The sequence below is a fragment of the Engystomops pustulosus genome, chromosome 3 (assembly GCF_040894005.1).
Source record: "Engystomops pustulosus chromosome 3, aEngPut4.maternal, whole genome shotgun sequence".
Taxonomy (NCBI): Eukaryota; Metazoa; Chordata; class Amphibia; order Anura; family Leptodactylidae; genus Engystomops; species Engystomops pustulosus.
In genome coordinates, this window is record NC_092413.1 from 63174343 (window position 1) to 63199160 (window position 24818).

The 24818-nt window shown below is 40.0% G+C and overlaps 1 protein-coding gene across 2 annotated transcripts in view; it reads right to left on the reverse strand.

The window, feature by feature from the left end:
• The window catches only part of SYNE1 (spectrin repeat containing nuclear envelope protein 1), a 476843-nt gene extending 461803 nt beyond the window's left edge, over positions 1-15040 (reverse strand). The window contains exon 1 of one of the 2 annotated variants that reach the window (XM_072140948.1): positions 14855-15040. The gene's annotated coding sequence lies outside the window, so the exon portion shown is untranslated. Of the gene's footprint in view, positions 1-14469; positions 14522-14854 lie in introns of those variants that run through there. The other variant, XM_072140950.1, reaches the window with a different exon arrangement.
• Between the last annotated feature and the right edge of the window lie 9778 nt (positions 15041-24818).

Consider the following 24818-nt stretch of genomic DNA (forward strand, 5'->3'; position numbering starts at 1 on the left):
GACCATGTCCATCCCTTTATGACCACAATATACCCAACATCTGATGGCTACTTTCAGCAGGGTAATGCGCCATGTCATAAAGCTGGAATCATAAAGCTGGTTTCTTGAACATGACAATGAGTTCACTGTACTCAAATGGCCTCCACAGTCACCAGATCTCAATCCAATAGAGCATCTTTGGGATGTGGTGGAACGGGAGATTCGCATCATGGATGTGCAGCCGACAAATCTGCGGCAACTGTGTGATGCCATCATGTCAATATGGACCAAAATCTCTGAGGAATGCTTCCAGCACCTTGTTGAATCTATGCCACGAAGAATTGAGGCAGTTCTGAAGGCAAAAGGGGGTCCAACCCATTACTAGCATGGTGTACCTGATAAAGCGGCCAGTGAGTGTATATCAGTGTTGCTCTGTAAAGAGGCAGAGATTATTGTGGAGTAATTTGGTTAAGTATTTTGCAAGTATTCTTATTTTCATACATGGCCAGGAAAGGGTTACTTAGATGTTTAACCCCTAAGTGACCACCCATACAGGTTTCTACGTCGGTCACTAAGGGGCCTTAGGCTAGGCTGCACAATTTTGGCCTAGCATGCAAATTAATTATTAGTGGCTACATGGATCTTTGGATGTAACTGTGATGTACCTACTTGCTAAATTTTATGGCTAATATTGGACCCTTATGCAAATAAAGACTCTGAAAATAACCTTACCCCTCAGGGAGTTATTTTTACCCAATTCAATTATTTGCTTTACAAAATATCAGTCCATCTTTGAGGGTCCAGTTCTTGGCTGCACATCTAGAGATATTTCATTAAATCACTATTGAATTGAAAAGATTTTTTGTTATTAATGTAAACCAAATGGTACAAACAATGGTAATCATACAGGCTTGTTAAGCGGTGTCCATTTGGTTTCCTAGTAAAAAGCCTTTTCTAAGCATTTGCATTACAATATAATTGTGTGTTTTAACTTGTACCCTTACAGAATCCACTATACGTATCCTCCTTTGCCTCTTTTTGTTGTTGACAGTATTTTTGGGATACGTGGACTATACCTTACCTGTTTACATTGGTAGTGCCTGTCCCACTTGCAGTTTGGTCACCCTTACAGAATCCTTTTGTAAGTCCCAAGTTTGTTTTGGTTTGGCTGCATTTTAAAAACATACCCATGACTGGTCTGTGCTGCTCACTTGCTCCACAGCCCCCACATTTGTGCTCCTGTGCAACTCCTACCTCCTGCTTCATCACTCACACAAGTACTATTACGGCACATGTCAGGCAGATGTTAAAAGGGTCTTTCGAGTTAAATAATTATCTTCATTGTATTTCTTAACCCCTTAGCACTCCGCGCCGTAGCTGTACTGCGCAGCTTCCGACGATTAGCGCTCAGCGCAGTACAGCTACTGCGCGGAGACTATGCCGGTTCAGCGCTGCACAGCAGCCGAACCGGCATCGTTAGCCGCGGGATTTCAGCGGTAATCTACCGCTGACATCCCCGGCTAACACCCGCGGTCGGAGTGGGCTCCGATCGCGGGTGTTTAACCCGTTAAATGCCGCGGTCAACGCGACCGAGGCATTTAACATGCTTTCTGGGGGTCTTTACCCCACGATCGCCCCCCCCCCCGCACCGTTTTCGGGGGGGGGGGGGCGATCGCTGTTCTGGCACCTCTGGGGTCCGATCGGGACCCCAGAGAAGTCTGGAGGTATTGCCTTTAAGATGGCGTCTGTGACATCATCTTAAAGGCATAGTGTCAGCCTATGCATCTGCATAGGCTGGCACTGCTAATACCCTGCAATACATTAGTATTGCAGAGTATTATCAAGAACAAGCAATCAGATGATTGCTTGTTCATATCCCATGGTGGATCATATAAAAAAAATGTAAAAAAAAATGTTTTTCAATAAAAAATTACTTTATAAATCACTAAAAATGCCCATAAGCCCCAAAACATATAAAGAGACATATAACGCTCAAAAAAGTCAAAATCATAACACAAACCCCACATATATAGTATCATCGCGTCCGTAACAATCCATAGAATAAAACTAAATAACTATTGAACCCATATGATGAACGCCGTAAAAAAACGTTAAAAACCTGCCAAAAATTATGATTTTTACCTATTATATCCCACTAAAAATGCAATAAAAATTGATCAACAAAACATATGTACTCCTGAATGATACTGTTGCAAAGAACAACATGTCCCGCAAAAAACAAGCCATCAACCAGCTCTGTAGCCAAAAACGTAACAATGTTATGCCACTTGGAAGACGGCGATGCAAAAATGATAGATTTTTCCCCACATTAGGGTTTTATTTGGCAAATTTAGTAAAACATAAGAAAAAATATTCATGTCTGGTATCCCCGTAATCGTATCGACCCATAGAATAAAGATAACATAATTATTGGGCTATACGGTGAACACGAAAAAAAAAAAAAAAGTAAAAAATCCAGTACATGCTTTTCTTCTCATGACCTCAAAAAAAGTTCCTAAATTTTCAACAATAGGTGATACCAACCCCAAAATGGTAACACTGGAAAAAGCATCTCATCCCGCAAAAAAAATGCTGTCACATGACCCAAATAACGGAAAAGCGAAAATTTTATAGCCTTCAAAAGGGGGCAACGAGAAAACTAAAATCCTGGCAGCTGCAGGGTTTTCCTTCCCTCCTGCGCCTCGCTGTGCCCCCATAACACAAGTAACGGCCACGTGTGGGGGGTCGCTACACTCAGGAGAAATTGAAGAACAAATTTTATGGTGAGTTTTCTCTTTTTATCTTTTGGAAATGTGTAAATTTTAGGGCTAAATGAACGTATAACCGACAAAATTTGACCATTCTAAATTTCACCGCCATTTTGATTCAATTACTATGAAGATCTCAAGGGGTTAACAATCTTTGTAAATGCTGTTTCTGATAGTTTGAGAGCTGTAGATTTGAAAATGGGTCGGTTATATAGGGGGTTTTTGTTGCTAAATATGTAAAATTTGATTTCAAACAGTATTTATCCCCAAAAAAGTCAATTCTGAAAATACGGAAAATCGCTATTCGATTTGTAAGCCGCGTGACATCAAAATAAATTATCCAAACATTTCAAAAATTATGAAAAATGTAAAGTAGACAAATGGGAAATGTTATTCTGCAAGTTATTTAGGTGGTAAATCGATCTGCCTGAAAACGCGGCGATTTTGAATTTCGAAAATGGCAAATTTTTCTAAAAATTCATCATTTTTTCTTTTTTTTGTAAATAAACGCAAAACTTATCAGCCAAAATTTACCACTAAAATGAAGTACAACATGTGGGGAAAAACAATCTCAGAATCGCTTTGATAAGTAACAGTGTTCAAAAGTTATAACCATATAAAGAGACGCAGGTCAGAATCTAAAAAATGGGACTGAGCCTTAAGCTGTAAAATGGCTGCGTCCTTAAGGGGTTAAACACTGGACAGAAACACAATAAAATATACCTATCTTTTTTTCCCATAGCTTCACTCCCCGCATGGCTCCTGGTTTATTGCAGTGGCTGAATGGCGATGTGCCAAATAGGGGCCATGCCAGAGCAGACCAATAATTGTGCATAGTGTGCAGTGCTTTTCAAAAAAAAAAAGTACATTAATACTGACAAAAAAAAAAAATTATGAAACCTGGACTACCATCTTTACAGGACGCTGTGGTTATTCAGTTTTAACTCATTTGTACCATCTCTTTTTTGTAGTTACAACAGGAATCATGGCCACCTGGTACCAGAAAACAGAAGCAGTGGGATTCTTACTTCACTTCTATATCCTGTGTTAATGGGTAGACTAAAATGTTTCATATTTGCACTCTGACCATTTCAGGAAATACTGACTACTGTAAGAGTTGCTAAATTCAGCTCATTCTTATTGCCTGTGGTGGACAGAGCTTGTCACAAACCCTGTATCTAGGTTCTGTGTGTCTTCGTGCTAACACAAATTTATATCTACGGTTGGTTTGCACTGATGACATTGATGGTCTATTATAAATGTATTAATATTTAGTAGAATCCTAGGACATTAGCTTTTACTTGCATCTGGCTTTTTTACTTCCACTTCTGGTTTAAAGAAGAGTGAAGAGTACCACACTGTATGTAAAATTCTAAGGGTGAAGACACACATGGCGTTTTTGGGCCGTTTTTAGTTCACATCGTTAAAAACGCATGCGTTTTTGACCAGTTTGGATTAAGATAATTGGTCAAACCTGTCAAAAACGCATGCGTTTTTCAAAAACGCATGCTTTTTTAACGAAACTAAAAACGGCCCAAAAAACGCCTAAAAACGCCAAGTGTGTCCAAAAGGGTCCAAAAGCTGAATGACAGATTGTACCTTTGATGCTGTGCCGCTTATCAATCTAATCTAGTGTACATTTTTTATATTTAGAAATTTGCCCACCCAGGGTTCTGGAAGTTTATATGTGAATAAACTGCTATTAGCTACAAATGATAAATGTTTAGGACTCTTTTTATCCTCCAGAGCAAAAGTTATGTTTTCTTTCTCACAAATCAATAGCTGATATAGAACAAATTTGCTTATTGCATTTGCTACCTATGTCCACCACTGTCCTTTGTTTACACAAAAAGATTCTACTGGTACTTATTCCTGGAGAGGAGGGGCTTCTGCTCCCTGCTTACTCTGGAGAGAGTGGGAGAGGTCATGTGATGCTGCTCTGTGTGTAGATAGCAGGAAAACCTTGTGTCTGTGGAATTCTATGGATGCAGAAGTCTACTGCAAAGAATCGTGAGGTAGGAGGGCTCCCCAATCAATCCGTCCATCTCAATCTGTGATTCTGCATAACTTGTCTCTCTGTACCTCAAGCTTTATCATCAACTCCTCACTGCTCTGCAGCAACCCCCTCACCCAAGCATCTGCTAAATCTGATCCCTTGATTCAATGTTGAACCCACAAACAGATAATGTTTCCTGGCCTAAAGTGAAATTACAATTTTAAATTATTGACTTTTTTAAATGCAAGATGAAATATTGTCCTTTGATGCCTTTATAAAAGTGACTGCAACTGTAGTGTGCCTAAGATAGAAGTAAGAATGAATAATACAATACAACGTCTGAAACATGTAGACTAAGGTAGGACTTATTAATGTCACACTAAATCAAAGGTCTTTTTGCATTATGTTAAAGCGGAGACAACTAAGCAATGTCTTTGACATCTCACAAATTTGGCTGTATAAAGTATAACAGATATATTTCTTTCATCTGATCCCAAACTTGATAATTGCAATTATCATTTCAGTTCATTCTGTCATTTCAATTACTGACAGAAGATAAAATAATATAATTCACTCACATGTGCACTGCTCTCAGGATTAGCCATGCTTTGGAATATTTAACAGGACAAGATTTAGTTACATTGAGAAATGTAAATTCAATGTTTACTGTATTTGTTAAAGTTTTTTCAAGGTTCATATTTAGCATAGGCCATAAATACTTCCCCCAACCTAGAAATTCAATGGCGCTCCTTCAGGGTGCGATCACAAATTCCACTTTTCAGATGCAGTTTTCAAAGCCAAAAGCAGATGCGGATCATAATATGTGAGAACATATCATTGAAAGGCTCTCCTCTATTTTTTACTGTACTCTGGATTTAGACATCAAAAACTGCAGCTGAAAAACCTCAGTTAATATATGCCATTCTATCAATATTTGACTCTTCGAAATGGTCTACTACTTTACAACTTCTTGCCTGCTACTACAGTAGCCTCTGTTTCAATTTGGGTATTGCTTGGGAAAAACATAATTCCAAGATACATATACACACATACACATATTTACATTCTGTCCCCCCTACTGCTCATGTGCCTGTAGAATGCGACTGCAAAAAGTCACTCTGCTCACTGATACTGTCATGCTTCTTCCATACACAAATTTTTTTCTGCCAGGTATGGGAACCAATATTATAAAAAGGAGCAAACTTACAGATTAATATGCGAAGGCACAATGCTTAAAGGTCACAAAAAGATAAAATAAATAGACATATATAAAAGCAAAACAGCAACATAAAATGAAAGTTAGATTGGCAGAGAGAATTCCATTAGCTCTCCAGGGGTCTAACACTTAGTAGCTGCTGGTATGCTTTTTTTTAATATCTTCCTAATCCTGCCCCCTTTGTCACATTAGCGGGGAATGGCCACACCTGTTCCAATGTGGAGGGTGGGAGTCATGTTTCCTAATTATATAAAATTTTCTTCCATAGGTCTCCTAAGCAGAAGATATTTCAACAACATTAACCGGCATAAATTTAAACATCTAGGCATAACGAACATCAGACTGAAACATTGAGCCCATTGTCCAATACCCATTTTGTTGTCTTCCTGACTCCGAAATCCTTGATGCTTCAGATTATATAAGTATCGGAAGAAACTGATCATAAATTCTTCGACAAGTAGTAGAAATCTATGAATTATAACAAGGCTGCTTTTGACAATCCTAAGCAGCCATTTTATAGGCATGGAAAGGTGACCCTAAGTCTACATAACTTAGCATTTGCTATTCATTGGGCAGAGAAAAACATTCGGGCATTGACTAGTTATGAATTATGTTATCTTGTAGGGCCAAAATAATTTCCTCTCCACGTTTATCTTGGTAGATGTGTGCATCATAAACCATAACGCATAACACGTATGCATCATTTTTCTGGCCCACACCATAGGCAAAACGTTACTAGTGGGGATGCAATAGCTTTCCATCAGATGGTAGCAGCAATGTCTGTGGCTACGCCACACAGAGGACATAGCTAGATGCAGACATTATGCTGGCTTACTGTACTCTTCAGGTCCCAATTACTTCAATAGGAGGTTAACCTGTGGTAACCATGCAAAGACAGAGACAGAGGTCATACTACCACCGAGAGTAAAAATAAGCCTCCTAGCATTTTGAGGAGTACTAAGAGTCGTGGATAATTACTCATTGGGTGAGTTTGTAGATGACTGCCTATAGTGTAAAACACACTGCCAAATCATCAGCTGCCGTAAAATCGCCTGCATTTTATGGTGGATGGCCGACATCCTGAGTATTTTTAACCCCTTAACGCTAAAGCCACTTTTCACCTTCCTGACACAGCCCATTTTTTAAAATCTGACATGTGTCTATTTAAGTGGTTATAACTTTGGAACGCTTTAACATATCCAGTTGATTTAACTTTAGGTGCAATTTTTCATATTTTCACGAAAATCATCAACACCATTTTAGAAATTACACCCCTCAAAATATTCAAAACAACCTTTGGGAATTTTGTTAACTCTATGAGTTAAAAATATAGCCGACACCCGCAGCTTCTGGCGCCGGCTCTATTCAGGAGCCGGCGCCAGAAGCCTGACGTAATAATACTGCATTTTGCGGGAAGGGGTTAATAATACTGCTTGACGTAATAATACTGCATTTTGTCGGGAAGGGGTTAAACAGAAAGAGGATGGGATGTTCACCAAGCAGCATATCGCTAGAAGTCCGACACCTGAGACCCCAGGAAACCATAAGATGAGTGACCACAAGTTCATAAGAGGTTGCATAATTTCTCCTGGAGCAGCTAACAGGATGACTAAATTCCAGAGCTCCCACTGGTATGGATCAGGTCAGGTAAGCTTGTTGTCGTCTGTTCTGTAGATTGTAGAGTTTCAAAATGTAGATTTATCTCATTCATGTGCATGCAAATATACAGAAATACAAATTTATGTATTATAAAAATAAAAATACAGTGCACTCACACAACACAAATCTGCACACAGAGAACATACACATGTGCATATGGCAAACACACCAGACACATCACACAAAACATACATATGCCCACATAAGCACAGAACACAGTATTCATACAGTGGTGGCCAAAAGTATCGGCACCCCTGCAATTCTGTCAGATAATACTCAGTTTTCTCCAAAAATTGATTGCAATCAGAAATTATTTGGTCTTTTTGTGGTTTTCCATTAAAGACAAATTAAATGAAGATATCATTTAATTTGTCTTTAATGGAAAATCACAAAAAGAATTGTCAGAAAGCCAAATTGGATATAATTCCACACCAAACATAAAAAAGGCGGTGGACAAAAGTATTGGCACCGTTTGAAACATGTGACACTTCTCTAATTTGTGTAATTAACAGCACCTGTCACTTACCTGTAGCACCTAACAGCTGGTGGCAATAACTAAATCTTACTTGCAGCTAGTTGAAATGGATTAAAGTTAACTCAACCTCTGTCCTGTGTCCTTGTGTGTACCACATTGAACATGGAGAAAAGAAAGAAGACCAAAGAACTGTCTGAGGACTTGAGAATCATAATTGTGAGCAATCTCAAGGCTACAAGTCCATCTCCAAAGACCTGAATGTTCCTGATTGTGTGGATAGTGGATAAAGAACCATGACTAACATCCAAACAAGTTCAAGCTGCCCTGCAGTCCGAGGATACAACAGTGTGAGCCCGTACTATCCGTCGGCGTCTGAATGAAAAGGGACTGTATGGTTGGATACTCAGGAAACACTTCACTTACACAGAAACATAAAAAAAAACAGGCTGGAGTTTGCCAAAACTTACCTGAGAAAGCCTAAAACCTTTTGGGAGAATGTCTTCTGGTCAGATGAGACAAAAGTAGAGCTTTTTGGGAAAGGGCATCAACACAGAGTTTACAGGGGAAAAAAAAAAAGAGGCATTCAAAGAAAAGAATACGGTCCCTACAGTCAGGTTACCTGGAGTTTTGGGGTTGCTTTGGCACTGGACAGTCTGACCGTGTGCATGGCATTATGAAGTATGAAGACTACCAAAAAATTTTGGAGCATAATGTAGGGCCCAGTGTGAGAAAGCTGCGTCTCCCTCAGAGGTCATGGGTCTTCCAGCAGGACAATGACCCAAAACATGCTTCAAAAAGCACTAGAAAATGGTGTGAGAGAAAGCACTGGAGACTTCTAAAGCACTGAAGACTTCTAAAATGAGTCGGAACCTGAATTCCACACCTGTGGGGAGATCTCAAAGTGGCAGTTTGGAGAAGGTACCCTTCAAATCTCAGGGACCTGGAGCAGTTTGCCAAAGAAGAATGGTCTAAAATTCCAGCAGAGCATTGTAAGAAACTCATTGCTGGTCACCGGAAGCTGTTGTTTGCAATTATTTTGTCTAAAGATTGTGCTACCAAGTATTAGGCTGAGGGTGCCAATACTTTTGTCCGGCCCGTTTTTGGAGTTTTATGTAAAATGATCAATGATTTGACTTTTTTTCATTCTCTTTTTTTTCATTGTAAGCAAAATAAATGAAGATATTAATACCAAAGAATCATTTTCTGTAAGAAAACGAGTATTGTCTGGATATGTGCATGTTTTGCAGAACTGCAGCAAGAAAATGCATTAACAGGCACTGGAGATTCACAGAAGAGACATTTTCTCTGCAGCCCCCCCCCCCTGTCTGATAGGTCTGCTAGACTTCTCCTGTGATTCTTTCAAAGATGCACTAGGGCAGAGGGCCCTTTTGGTGGCTGTTGGTGATTTACCCAAACCTTTCCACAGTGGAGTGTGCAGGACTTGTGGTGCATTTGGTAGCCACACATAAAGCAACCATTATACCGTTGGGCAATAAAAAATGCTGTTTAACAACAACAGTGTGTATGGAGCAGTATGCAGTAAATGCAGAAGCCTCTATACACCCGGCAGTCACGCTCTTTTAGATGCCCCAGTTACAAGTAGAAACTAGAATATGAAGATAAGAAATAAAAAACTGTGACAGCCCCACGCCCCCCACAGCACGATTAAAAAAAACATCACCATAGTCACCCTGTTTGTCAGAGACTATACAGATTAGGGAGTTAATTTATATTGGTCATTTTGAGATCATTTGAAAACTGAAAAAATCTATACTATTACAAAAAAAACCTTTCTCCAGTTTTTCTAAGGTTGTTTAACTATTTTTTAAGACTTTGTTACCGCCGGCGCCCACCATCAGGACGCCGGCATTTTTCGTTTGTTTGTCTTACCGTCTGTCATGTTAATACTCTCCTGATTAACCCAAATATATCAGTGGGGGAAACACGTTGAGGGAATGTGAGAGAATGTGTGTGTGTCAGCAGCATTGAATTGTGACTATGCATAAATAATGCATTCAATGTTGCTGACTAAAAAGCGACTGTGATTAGCTTCTACTGATAGCGGTGGACTTTGACTGTTCATTACAATATGCAGCCACTGCTAGAGAGTAGAATATAGTAGTGGATGTATTTGAAAAAAAGATAATAATCAATCATCCACTAATAAGATCTATATATCAGCAGAGGTCTCAGAACTTATAGTTATATCGTACACACTGCTGTTTAAAAGATCAAGTGTGAAGAAATATAAGGTGTGACTAGGAACTAGTTAAGCATGGTGTGTTTGCCATTTCCTTACCTCTATATACATAGCAAAACCTCAGTTGTTTGCTTGCATTCCTTCCACTTTTACTCTATTACTTATCATTAGTAACCAACTACTATTCTATCCAAACACAAAACATAGCAATTAACTTTTCTATACAACAGGTCACAAACAACACCTATATAACAGTCAAAGGACCAGATAGTACAACCTGGTTATGAAATGCATGGTTGTAACTATTTGTACATATCTGGATGGCACACAGCCATAAGAAGAACCATTTTTTTTATTTTTTGCTCTTTTGGTGGGTAAATGTTACTAAAGCTGGGGAAAAAAATATTTTTGTAGTGTATAATATATATTTTTTAGTTTTCAAATTAACTTAAAATTACCATTATAAAATCAATTCCCTAGGTTGTCATGGTTTTTTTGATGTATTATATGTATAGTATTGAGCAAACGGAGAGACTATGCAATGCCTTTTATAGTGTATAGCAGAAGATTTTTATTTTATTGAGAAATATTAATATTTATTTTAAAATATTAATGAACCCCTTAGTGACGCGGCCTAAAAACGCTCTAGTGACCAGGCATTTTTAGTAAATTTTCCTAAGCAGCAGTTTAAGGGCCATAACGTTTATTTTTTGTATTCTACCTTAAATTTTTTGTGGTGTTTTTTTTTTCGGGACACAGAGTTAGTTAAAACATAATAAAAGATGAAAAAATGTTTTTCATTTATATTTTTATTTGGGGTTAAAAGTGGAAAAAAGGATTTCTTTTGTAATTTATAGAACATATTTTTTTTTTGTTTTCAAATTAACAGAAAATGAACATTATTAATGAATCCCCTATTTTGTTTCGTCGTTTTGATATCAGAACCAGCAGCTATGAAAAACCCCTACAGACCCAAACTATAGAGCCAATGGCAATGCTGACTCTGCTATTCACTGCACAGCGCTGGTTGTTAGCTACTGTGACAACCGGTGCGGCTCCTGCAAAAAGCGTGGGAAAAGAAGGAAACTGTGCTGATGTAACAGATCTTCAGAAATGACAAAGCCAAGTCATGGAAATGAATAGTCACTTAGAGTTTCAGACGTCACAGAAAGCGACAGTCACAGACAAGATGCCGGGCTCCATGCACCTGCTGTTGTATGCCACTGGCAGCTTTGCCAAGGACATGTAAAGCGTCAACACCAGAACCAATTAAAGTTGTGAAAGCGAACCTGTCATCAGGAATGTGATTTTAAACACCCGGTGCCGGTTTTAGCTGGTGACAGGTTCCAATAGCCTATGCTATGCTGTTTTTAAACACCCGATCCCTCCTGCTGCAGCCCCAGGGTCTAGCAAGTACCCCGAGGCTGCCATCTCTCCTTCACACCGGGTCCCGCCTCCTGGCAGGACCCGGCTGTATGTAACTGAGCTTGCGTGCCACTTACTTACTATATCCACTGCAATACAAATGTATTGCAGTGTAAAGGCTTGAACAAGCGGTCGGATGAACGCTTGTTCAAGCCAAAAGGTGGAAAATGTAAAAAAATTAAAGAATAAAAGGTGAAGTCATTTTATAATAATAATGAAATAAATGAAATAAAAGTCCCATAATCTCCCCCTGTCACACATAAAATGCAAATAAAGTATATAAAACACAAAAACACAAAAAAACATACATATTTGGTATCACCACGTCCGTATTAATCTGTACAATAAATCGAAATCAATATTGAACCCGCTCGGTGAACGTTGTAAAAAAAAAAAAAAAAAACATGAAAAACTTCCTGTAATATACAATTTTTCATCAAACACCATCACAAGGGATTTTCTCCAAAATTGGTTTTGCTCAGTAAAATTGAGCAAAGATAACAAAAGCTATATAAATGAAGTATCACCGTAATCGTAGTGAACCAGAAAATAAAGATAAAAAATTATTTTTACAGTGAATGGGGGGGGGGGGGGGCGGTAGTGCTAAAAATCCAAAATACAAATTGATGATTTTGTTTGTTTTCCCCTTGAAATAGTTAATAAAATCTCATGAATAAGCTATAGACCCCCAAAATTAATCTATACACTGTATGACATCCCGCAAATAATAAGCCCTCATATGTTCACATTACCAAAAAAAATTAATTTTATTGCTAATACAATGTGACAATACAAATCTTCTGTGAATAGCGCTGCTTTCATTCTATGCTCGGCTGTGCCGCCCATACAGCAGTTACCACCACACATGGGGTATCAGTACACTCAGGAGTGGGCATTTAATTTATTATGAAAAGTTTGCAAAGTTGCAAAGTTTCTAGATCGCAGGTCCATATTGTTTTAACCCATGTGAAAACACTTAAAGGGTTAAAAGACTTAATAGCAGTTGTTTTACACACATTGATGGGTGACGTTTCTATAGTGGGGTAATTTATGGGGTTTTACTATTATTTAGGCCTTTCAAAGTCACTTGGAAGCTGAGTCGTCCCTCAAAATGTGAGTTATGGGGATTTTCATGAAAAATTGCACCTAAAGTTCTGCGCCTCATAACATCCTCGAAAAATGAGAGGATTTATAAAATATCATCTCAACATAAAGTAGACATTCTGTAAATGTTAATTATCAAGCTTTTTGGGGAGTTTCTGAAAATGAAGAATTTTTACAAACCTTTGCAAATTTTCACTTTTTTTCAGACCGAAACGCAAAAATTATCACTTAAAGTTTACAACTTACATGAAGTACAATGTATCACGAGAAAACATTCTCAAAATCACCTGGATATGTTAAAGTGTTCCGAAGTTATAACCAATTATCGTGACACAGGGCAGATTTGAAAAATTGAGTCTGGTCATTAAGCTGAAAACTAGGGGTTAAAAACAAATATTTAAAGGAGCATTCCAGGAATATGAATGTATGCTACAAAAACCCATAAGGCTAAACATAAATGAATACAATAAAACTCAATGTCATTAATCAGAAAATGTATTTTAAGCAGTTTGCATTTATGATATATAAAATTTTATGGGGTATATATAATTTTGTTTTTTGTTTTTTTTTGGTCCAATGACAAATTGGATTTTCAAAAGTTTGTGCCTTCGTGGTAATAACTAATTAAAGGGTCAGAAGGATTTTTTGGATAGGGCCTAACTTGCTTTGTGGGAAAACCCCTTTAGGGCTGGACAGCTAATTGTGCACCATCTCTTAATTTATGACTCATGAGATTTACTATGAGACGCTGCATTGATTCTGCGCCAGTTCCAGCCTGGCGGACATTTAAGCCATAGCTTGCAGTAGTGCCCCAGCCAAGGCCCTGCCCACTTTTTAAAAAATAAATTGCCATGAGCTGTGGAGAAAGTAATAAAAAAATCTCAATTTCCTGTTTTTTTTGCCAGCATTTGCAACTACTTTATACACCAGAAAACTGTGTGCAAAGCATGATAATTCCCTCCACACTGGAAATCTGTCCCACTGATTTTAAAGGTGCTGTAATCCATAATGGATTTTCCACATTTCTCTGTTCATTTCTTGATCATTCGTGAATACCCTTATAGAGCATCTGTCTACTGACTGTAATGGGACACACTAATCCTCTTCTACAACGAAACTCTAAGGATCCCACTCTATAGGAAAAAAATAGAACTGCCACTGCCATACAATGGATGGAGACTTTCTTCGGGCTCTGTCCACAGAACGCGTTCTTGCAGGCAGAAAGATCCACATGTTCCTTGAAGGTGAATAAAGCGCTTCCTATGTTATAGGCCATCAAATTATCTGAAAACCCTTTAAGTTTTTGCTAACAAATGTTTTTTGATTTTCTCTCACTGATGAATTTCAAGTTTGTATCTCTGTGCCCATCTTTTTTGGTTTATGGTATCTTTTAGGTCATACCTGAGAATGCAAAAATTTCCCTTAACACTTCCTGTGAGGACATAATGATACCTCATAAAAATATTAAAAAAAAAGAAACAGAAACACTCCATACTGTATAATCGCACATTAGTCTCTACTATGTATTTAGTATCATATACATAATAACAACAGATTTCTTTCACCTATTCTGGACACTTCATCTTTGACTATGAAGAAAACATCCCCAAATTTTCAGCTAGTTCTCCATAAAAGTGTCCTCCTCACCTCTATCCTAGAGTCCAGCAATGGCTAGCCCCTGGGACTCCCGCTCCCGTCCTCCAGTGCACTGCAGCTCTTCTGCCCCTTCTGTGTGTTGTGGTTGACAGGAAGCCTTGTTCCCTGGTTACCAAGTACAACAACTCTGCTCTGCTAGTCCGGGGCAGGCACAGAGACTACCCAGGTAATGGCAGGCGCCTTCATCCCCTCGCCTGGCCTACACATATAGAGCATATGCAGCCATATAAATCATGTCCCGCACTACATTAGCGCTTATACAATGTTAGCACACACATCTCCTGCACTCCACATACTGATGCTGGGGCACATAGTCATGTATTGTCAGAGACTGGCACATGATTCCTCAGCCCTTCAGCAGGTATCCCCGACTCACCCTGTTTCCCGCCGGTTGATGAGCAGAGCATCCTCCTGTCAGCCCTCGGCCGTGTCTCCCTGCAGCAGCAGCAGCAGCTCTGTAGTGATGTGTCCTCCAGTGTAGCACTGAGGCGGGGTGTGACAAGACGGAGAGGCTGAGGAGGAGGCAGCACCAGAGGAGGGGTCTCCAGGCCGCCCGCTTCTCGGTCTCATACAGCAGCTTCCACTATGACTGCAGGAACCTGTCGCTCCTCTGTGATATTGCGAAACTACCACAGGCAGTCTACATACCGGTTAGCACATACCATTATTATACACGGGCTTACACTCACTTCCCTATCAGTGACCTATAGCTAAAGACTGCACATAAGAGCCAGCCACTGACCAAATGCTGTTGTGTCAGCTACAAACATTCATTTACAAAAACCGACAAATTAACCGCCATATCCGGGCAGGGAATGTTTAACGGGTAACATTTTATACAAGTTCAATGAAAGTGGAAAGACAAAACAAACGAACGCTGTGACTAACTATTCCTCTGTAGAGAGGCAGTAGGTAGTGATAGATAGTGATAGTGACTGTATTGAGTGTTCATGGTGAGCAGGGCCAGTTCTAGACAAAGTGGGGCCCTGGGCAAAACTAAAAGTGGGGCCCCAAAATAAAACTATTTTATGGCTAGTCACAGTCAGCAAGAGGCTCCTTTCGTATGGTGAAATAAACTGTAATATGGGAGAATTTTATAGGAGATAGATAAATGATAGGGAGATTGATTGGCAGCATGGTGGCTCAGTGGTTAGCACTACAGCCTTGCAGGACTGCTCAACATTTGCAAAGAGTTTGTATGTTCTCTCAGTGTCTGCGTGGGTTTCCACCGGTTTCCTCCCAATCTCCAAAAAATTACTGGTAGGTTGAATAGATTGTGAACCCCATTGGCGACAGGGACTGATTTGGCAGCTCTGTGCAGCGCTGCGCAATCTGTGTGTGTTATATAAATAAAGAATTATTCATTCTTATTATTATGATAGAAGATAAATATGAAAGATGAAGAGAAATAGAAGATTGATTAATAAATAGAGAAAAAGTTAGATATATAACTAGACAGATAGATGATAAGCATCTTCACCCAGGAATTCAACCATCAGGTATTAACCCTCCCCCCCCCCCCCCTGCATTTGTACATATTTTGTCATGTTATTGACCAGAGAGATTTTTAAAATTTTGTCATTTAAAAATAAAATTACGTCAAAAAGAGTTAAAAGAAAAACCCCAACAAACCAAATAATTTCTGAAAGCAGAAACTTGCCCCATTTTCAAAATTTCATTAAATTGTTTATAGACATAGGCGCCTTCATGCAATTTTGATTCAAACTGAAACATTTTATTTAAAAAACCTAAAATTTGACTTTGATGGCACAAAATTTGCTCCAAACAGAAAATATTTACCTTCACATGTCCTAAATGTAATAGATGGACATGTGTAGAGTTCACAAATGTCCCATATTGATATGTTCACATAAATCCACATAATATCACTAAAACTGTAATATCTAGATATCTGCTTTTCAGCTAGAAATTTTAAGACAGTTACAACCTGCAAAATATAGCAATAAAACAGATCAAAAAGTAAAGGCGCCATAAATCCTATATAATTTTGAAAGCAGACAACCAGGCGATGCATTTGGCAATTAACATTTCAAATTTCCTCTAAAATATGTACAATCCAGATACTTATATAAGGAAAATATGCTTTCCTAAAACAGTAAGATGTGAGGAGATCATACACATTCCACCTTTATATATTCAGCTAAATATACAGCAAAGGGAACGCTAAATCCACAGGGGACACCAAACCATTTTTTCAGAAAATTGCACTGAGCAATTATATACAGTGCCTACAAGTAGCATTCAACCCCCTGCAGATTTAGCAGGTTTGATAAGAAGCAAATAAGTTAGAGCCTTAAAACTTCAAACAAGAGCAGGTTTCATTAACAGATGCATAAATCTTACAAACCAAAAAGTTATGTTGCTTAGTTATATTTTAATAAATTTTAAACATAAAAGTGTGGGTCAATTATTATTCAACCCCTCAAACCACCAGAATTCTGTTTGGTTCCCCTAAAGTATTAAGAAGTAGTTCAGGTACAAAGAACAATGAGCTTCACATGTTTGGATTAATTATCTGTTTTTCCAGCCTTTTCTGACTATTTAAGACCCTCCCCAAACTTGCGAACAGCACTCATACATGGTCAACATGGGAAAGACAAAAGAGCATTCCAAGGCCATTATAGACAAGATCGTGGAGGGTCACAAGACTGGCAAGGGGTACAAAACCCTTTCCAAGGAGTTGGGCCTACCTGTCTCCACTGTTAGGAGCATCATCCGGAAGTGGAAGGCTTATGGAACTACTGTTAGCCTTCCACGGCCTGGACAGCCTTTGAAAGTTTCCTCCCGTGCCAAGGCCAGGCTTGTCCAAAGAGTCAAGGCTAACTCAAGGACAACAAGGAAGGAGCTCCGGGAAGATCTCATGGCAGTGGGGACATTGGTTTCAGTCAATACCATAAGTAACGTACTCCACCGCAATGGTCTCCGTTCCAGACGAGCACGTAAGGTACCTTTACTTTCAAAGCGTCATGTCAAGGCTCGTTTACAGTTTGCTCATGATCACTTGGAGGACTCTGAGACATACTGGTTCAAGGTTCTCTGGTCTGATGAGACCAAGATCGAGATCTTTGGTGCCAACCACACACGTGACGTTTGGAGACTGGATGGCACTGCATATGACCCCAAGAATACCATCCCTACAGTCAAGCATGGTGGTGGTAGCATCATGCTGTGGGGCTGCTTCTCAGCCAAGGTGCTTGGCCATCTGGTCCGCATCCATGGGAAGATGGATAGCACGGCCTACTTGGAGATTGTGGCCAAGAACCTCCGCTCCTCCATCAAGGATCTTAAGATGCATCGTCATTTCATCTTCCAACAAGACAACGACCCAAAGCACACAGCCAAGAAAACCAAGAGGTTCAAGAGGGAAAAAATCAAGGTGTTGCAGTGGCCTAGTCAGTCTCCTGACCTTAACCCAATTGAAAACTTGTGGAAGGAGCTCAAGATTAAAGTCCACATGAGACACCCAAAGAACCTAGATAACTTGGAGAAGATCTGCATGGAGGAGTGGGCCAAGATAACTCCAGAGACCTGTGTCGGCCTGATCAGGTCTTATAAAAGACTATTATTAGCTGTAATTGCAAACAAGGGTTATTCCACAAAATATTAAACCTAGGGTTTAAATTTATTAAAATATAACTTAGCAACATAACTTTTTGGTTTGTAAGATTTATGCATCTGTTAATAAATCCTGCTCTTGTTTGAAGTTTGAAGGCTCCAACTTATTTGCTTCTTATCAAACCTGCTAAATCTGCAGGGGGTTGAATACTACTTGTAGGCACTGTATATATATATGAATATAAAATGAATATTAGTTGATATTATTCCTTATCAGAATGTAGTAACATATAAAGGGAATATTTCCATTATCAGTGAGGTGCAACAGCTCCTGTAGCCTGGTGGCTAAGAATCTGGAGGGGGGGTCAAACTTCAGGGGGCTGTATCTCTGGCTCTGCGACACATAGAACCTCACTTCTTTTTTCTTATGAAAGAAGAGAGGCTCCTGAAGCGTCAGGAAAACGGAGATATTAACTGTTAAACGGCCGTTGGGAGTGATTTTTATATATAAAAATGGCACCTGATATTCTCACTTTAAACCGGAATATCTTTGGATCCATGGCACCTAGAAAGAAAATTCAAGATTCATTTGAAAGAAGTGATTGGGGCATTTGCCCACTTTGCCTACCCATAGCGCTGGCCCTGATGGTGAGAATATAGATAGAGGGGTGAAGACTAGATTTCAGTGCTAGTTGTAGAGCAATGGCGTTTTTAGTCACACACACAGTACATGCTTCCATACCTGTCTTATTGTAACAGTGTTAGTAGATTTAACTCATTCAGATGTTGAGGTAATCACAATCACATATGTATGTGTTTGTAGCTCATTTCTATCATCTCTCTATTATCAGCCTCAAATAGCATTCTGTTACTATATAGCTAGTGCCATTACAGGCGTGAGTGTGGATCAATCTCAATGTTGTCTCTGTTATCAGCCTCAGGAAGCACTCTTTTTACTGGCTAATTAATTCCATCAAAAACTGCAATATAAAGCCATCTCTCTATTGTCTCTCTGTTATCAGCCACAAGTAACACTTGTCTTTTCTAGTTAGGTAACTCCATTACATGTGGGAGAATACAGCTCTCGTCCCAATCATATTGGTAGAAGCGCGATAGTTAGATTACAGTGCTAGTTGTACAACAGTTCAGCTTGTTAATCACACATGATGTCAAACGTTTTTTCAGATGCAGTTTTTGATGTCCAAACCAGGAGTGGAGTGAAAAAAGGAGCAGAGGAGCAGCTTCTCTCAGTGATAGGTTCTTACCCATTATCATCCACACATGCTTTTGGCTTCAAAAACTGCATCTGGTGGTGGATTCAACTCAGTGATTCACATTCAGTTGTGTATGTGTTTGTAGCTAGTTATTTTTGTCTCTCAGGTAGCACTATCTTTACTAGCTAACTCCATCACAGGTGGAAGTATATAGCTGCCAATCTAAGTTACTCAGCGAGCCTCAGTCAATACAAACATGGTCTAGATCATATTCAAAGAAAAGGCACATAAAAACTTGCTAGTTAAAAAAGAAAGATACTCTGTATCAGCCGCTCTTCATCACAGGTTAAGGCTATAGCATAGCCTGAACCCCGTCAGCCGGACGTATCTTGAAGACAGCTACACTTTATTACCCGGGAAGAAAACTGGAGGTCACCTGATTCTCTTGTCGACCTGCTGTGTTTGCTCCCAGATGGATTTGAGGTCTTGAACCAATTCCTCCACGGAAGGAACATCAGAAGGCACTGACAGAGGAAGAGGTGGGCGTGGATGTTGTCCAAAGACAACAAAGAAGGGAGCAGCACCGGCAGATTCAGTGAATTATATGAAAATTCTGCCCAAGATAAGAGGGTAGAACAATCTTCCTGACGAGCAGAGACAAAGTGTCGTAGATAGCAGCCCAGAGCCTGGTTGACCCTCTTCACTTGTCCGTTAATCTGCAGATAATAGGCAGAAGAGAAGTCCAGTTGAATTTGCAGTTGGCTGCACAAGGAGCGCCGGAACCTGGAAACAAACTGGACCCCTCAGTCCAAGACGATGTGTTGAGGAAGCCCATAAAGCCAAAAGATTTGAAGAAAGAACAGGCTGGCAAGACGTGGAGCAAATGCCAGACCTGGCATAGGCACCAAGTGGGATATCTCGGAGAACCGATCCGTTACCACCCAGATGACTGTATTATCGTAAGAAGATGGGAGATCCGTAATAAAATCCATGGCTATTTGAGTCCAAAGGCAACTGGGTATCGGCAACAGCTCGAGCAGACTTGCTGGCTTGAGACGTGATAACTTAGTACGGGCACAGGAAGCACAGGAACTCACAAAATATCAAATGTCCTTGACCAGATCTGGCCGCTACTAGTAACAAGATATGAGAGCCACAGACCTCTTCATCCCAGGGTGCCCAGTCACACGAGAGCAGTGTCCCCAAGTTAGTCCCCTCTATCGAAGAGCTGGTCAGACATAGATCTTACCAGAAGGAAGCTGCCGTAGGTCCACAGGAGCAGCAACAACCAGACGTTCCGGAGGAATGATATTACGAGTAGCCGGTTCTTCCCCAACAACATCAGAGGCACGAGAAAGGGCATAAGCTTTGATGTTCTTCTCGGCTGGACGGAAGTTAATCAAGAAGTTGAACCAGGAAAAGAAGAGGGACCAGCGAGCCTGTCGTGAATTGAGAAACTGAACCAATGGAATAATTCCTCTCTGCAGCTGGGGATGTTTTTAGAGAAGAAGCCGCAGGTGAGGGTTCGACCTTTTGGCCCTTTCTGGGTGAGACTGGCTCCAGGACCAACGGATGAGGCATCGAGCTCTAGCAGGAACGGTTTCTCAGTATCAGGCCGGGTGAGAACGGAAGCAGAGGCAAAGGCAGTCTTCATCTTAGAGAAAGGTTCTTCAGCTACCGGAGGCCATAGTCTAGGATTGGCATTCTTCTTGGTTATTGACACAATAGGGGATACAAGAGAGGAGAAATGGAAATAACTTGCCAGTAATAATTGGAGAAGCCCAGAAATCGCTGTATGGCACATAGTCCCACTGGGTGAGGCCACTGAAGCACAGAAGACAGCTTGGTAGATTCCATCTGTAGTCCTTTGTCAGAAATATTGTATCCCAGGAATGGAAGGCTACTCTGATGAAACTGGCATTTCTCGAGCTTCAAGCAATTGGCCCTTAGGCGCCTGAGAACTTGGCGGACATGGACCCGATGAGACTGCAGGTCTGGAGAGAACACCAGAATACCGTCCAAGGAGACAACGACACAGGTGTAGAGCAAGTCTCGAAAGATAAGACAAATTCCTGAAACACTGCTGGAGCATTGCAGGGTCAAAAGGGCATTACAAGTCCGCAAAGAAAAATCTAGCACAGGCAGGGGAAGACGACTTACGTATGAATCCCTTCTGCAAATTCTCCTTGATGTAGGCTGACATTACCCCGGTTTCAGGCACAGATGACAGGTATACCAGACCTCGTGGAGGAGATGTACCCAGCAGCAGGTCAATGGGGCAGTCGTAGGGGTGGTGTGGTGGCAGTATCTCTGCTTGCTTCTCAGAGAAAAGATCCGCAAAGTCCTTAAAAGAAGCAGGAAGACCTGCCAGCTGCTTGGAGGAGTCCGGAGAAGACATGCCGGGCACCGGATGGAGAGCCATGAGACTGGGGAAATCCTTCGTTGGGGACCATTCACACTGTCTGCCAGTCGAGCACTGGAGCTTGTTGCTGCAACCACTGGAGGCCCAAAAGTACTGATGACGTAGACCCGGGGTGCACATAAAATGACTGTCTCTCCTTGTGCAACGCCCCAGTTTGCAAAGACAGAGGCTCCGTACGATAAGAGATAAGCAGCGGCTTCTCTAGGCAAACCACAGGAAAGTGATGCTGGGAGACATCCACGAAATTCCCTGCAGAGCCAGAATCCAGGAAGGCAGAAACTTGAACTGGGTTGCCTGTTCCAAAACTGAGAAGAACAGGAACATTCAAATGAGGAGAAGCTTTGCTTTCACCTAGGGATGCTTCTGTGGAAGAAAGTGCTCCGGACTTGCACAATAAAGGCAGAGGTTCTCAGGTCTTCATCTGGAACGCTCCTTGGGGGTCAGATGAGCTCTATCTACCTGCATCAGTTCCTCTATAGCAGACACCGCAGGTGCAGACATGGCCTTTGGAAGACAAGAGCCAGAGGGGGCAAACGTCTGGTCGTGGTTTGCAGATATCAATCCGAGTGGACAGAGAGATGAGACCACTCAGAGTATTGCGCAGCAATCTGTGAATCTGTGTACTCCAGAATCATGCTGTCGCAAAGTACAGCAAAAAACAAGCCATCAGTCAGCTCTGTAGCCAAAAAAATAAAACTGTAATGCCACTTGGAAGACGGCAAAGCAAAAATGTTAAATTTTTTCCCACATTAGGTTTTACTTTGCAGATTTAGGATAACATAAGAAAAAAATATCTAAGTATCCCCGTAATCATATTAGCCCATAGAATAAAAATAACATGTTTATTAGGCTACAAAGCACATACATGTTTGTTAGGCTACGAAGCACACACAAAAAATTTTTTAAAAAGAATCCTGCCCTAAATTTTCAACAATCGTAAATACTAACCATAAAATGGTAACACTGGAAAACGCATCTCATCATGCAAGAATAATACCATTACATGGCCCCAATAAAGAAAAACCTAAAATGTTATAGCCTAAAAAAGGGCACCAATAAGGAAACTAAAATCCAGGCAGCTGCAGGGCGCTCCATCCATTCTGCGGCTCGCTGTGCGCCCATAAAACAAGTAACGTCCACATGTGTAGTGTCTCTGTACACAGGAGAAATTGCATAACAAATTTTAAGATGGGTTTTCTCTTTATCTTTTGGAAATATGTACATTTTAGGGCTAAATGAAGGTATAACCGATAAAAATGGACCATTCTAAATTTCACTCCCATTTTGATGTAATTACTATAAAGATCTCAAGGGGTTAACATTCTTCCTAAAAGCGGTTTCTGATAGTTTGATAAAAAATTATGAAAATGTAAAAGCAGACTTATGGGAAATGTTATACAGCAACAAATTTATGAACCAGACATACCTTGAGAATGCTGTTGCTACATTGATGCAGAATCATATCCTGTTTAATCCATGAGTTGAGTTGTTTTGCTTAAAAAACAATTATAAAATTCAGGATCTTGGAAAAGCTGGATCCACATTACACACAACCTTTTTGAACAGCCAAAACAGGACTAATCATGCTGAGCTGTATCACTCATACACAGCAGCTTTGGGATGGTGCAACAATTAATTATTCTGCCTGGCAGGGAGAACAGTGATTACATCATCCTGGGGGGCAGTGCATAACTAATGTGAAAGCTCAAGCCCGGTCACGGAAGTGACAGCTCCATTATAATTATTTTATAATTGTTTTTCCAGCAACACCACTTCAGGACTCAGCCTATTTTGGCCTCTAGGACGTGGTCCCATTTTTCAAATCTGCCCTGTGTCACTATAAATGGTTATAGCTTTGGAACGCTATAGGATATCAATGGGATTTTGAGATTGTTTTCTCGTGACACATTGTACTTCAAATTAGTTATTTTGGATGATATATTTTGTGTTCAGTTATGAAAAAAAAGGAAATTTGGCAAAATTTGGAAAAAGTCTTTGTATTCAACGTTGTAAAATGTCTACTTTTGATGCAGTTAGTCATAGCACCCAAATTTTTTCATAACTTACATTTCCCAAATGTCTTCTTTATGTTGGCATGGTTTTTTAACAGTCCACATAATTTACTAGAATGTTATGAGGCTTAGAATTTGGGTTCCATTTTTCACATTTTTTGGAAAATCACCAAAACCCGTATTAAGATGGACCTGCTCAACTTGTAATTGACTGTGAGGCCTAAATAATAGTAAGACTCAAATTACCCAATTATGGAAACTACACCCCTTATCGTATGAAAATGCACTTTTAAGAAGTTTGTTAACCCTTCAGGTGTTTTATAGGGGTTAAAGCAAAATTGAGGTGCGGTCTGCAAACTATAATATTTTTTGACAATACATTCATTTTGGAGGGGAAAATTAAGCATTTGCAATGGTTTAAATGAAAAAAGGTTTGATACCCAATTGCTCCCGAGTACATTGATACCCCATATGTGGTGGTATCCTGTTGTAACGGTCGTAGTAGTACGGCGCGGCCGCGCATAGAAGGGAAGGAGGTGCCACCCAGAGCTCTTATGAATTGTTAAATTGTACAGGCTATAATTTTTTTCTTTTTTCAATGTGGACATACAGTGGCTTATTTTTTTGCCACATGAGATCCACTTTTCTGATACATTATTTTGCGGCATCTATACACTTTTTAGAGCATTTTTTTTAAAGTATTAATTAAAGATCTTTTTTCCGGATAGCTTTTTGCATTTTTTTTCCCGCCGTTTACCGTGCAGGTCCAGTAATGATTCTGTTTTATTATACAGATTATTATGGACCTGGCAATACGAATATGTAAAGGGTTAACACTCGCGAGCCGGTGCCAGAAAGGGGGCGTTATTGAACGTCCCAGTGCGGAAAGTATCTTCCCGCAGGGACATACTATAACGTCCAGGTGCGTGTAGGGGTTAAAAAAAGATATGATTCTACATCAGAGTAGCTACAGCATTCTAACGGTATGCTTGGTTCATAATGCATCAAATCAAATGGTAAATTTCCTTTAAAGCATGGATGAGCAGGTTTTGTTTTTGGTTGTGCCAAAGAAAGGCTGTGTTTTAAACCTTTGTCCCTGTCGAGATCTTTTAAAGC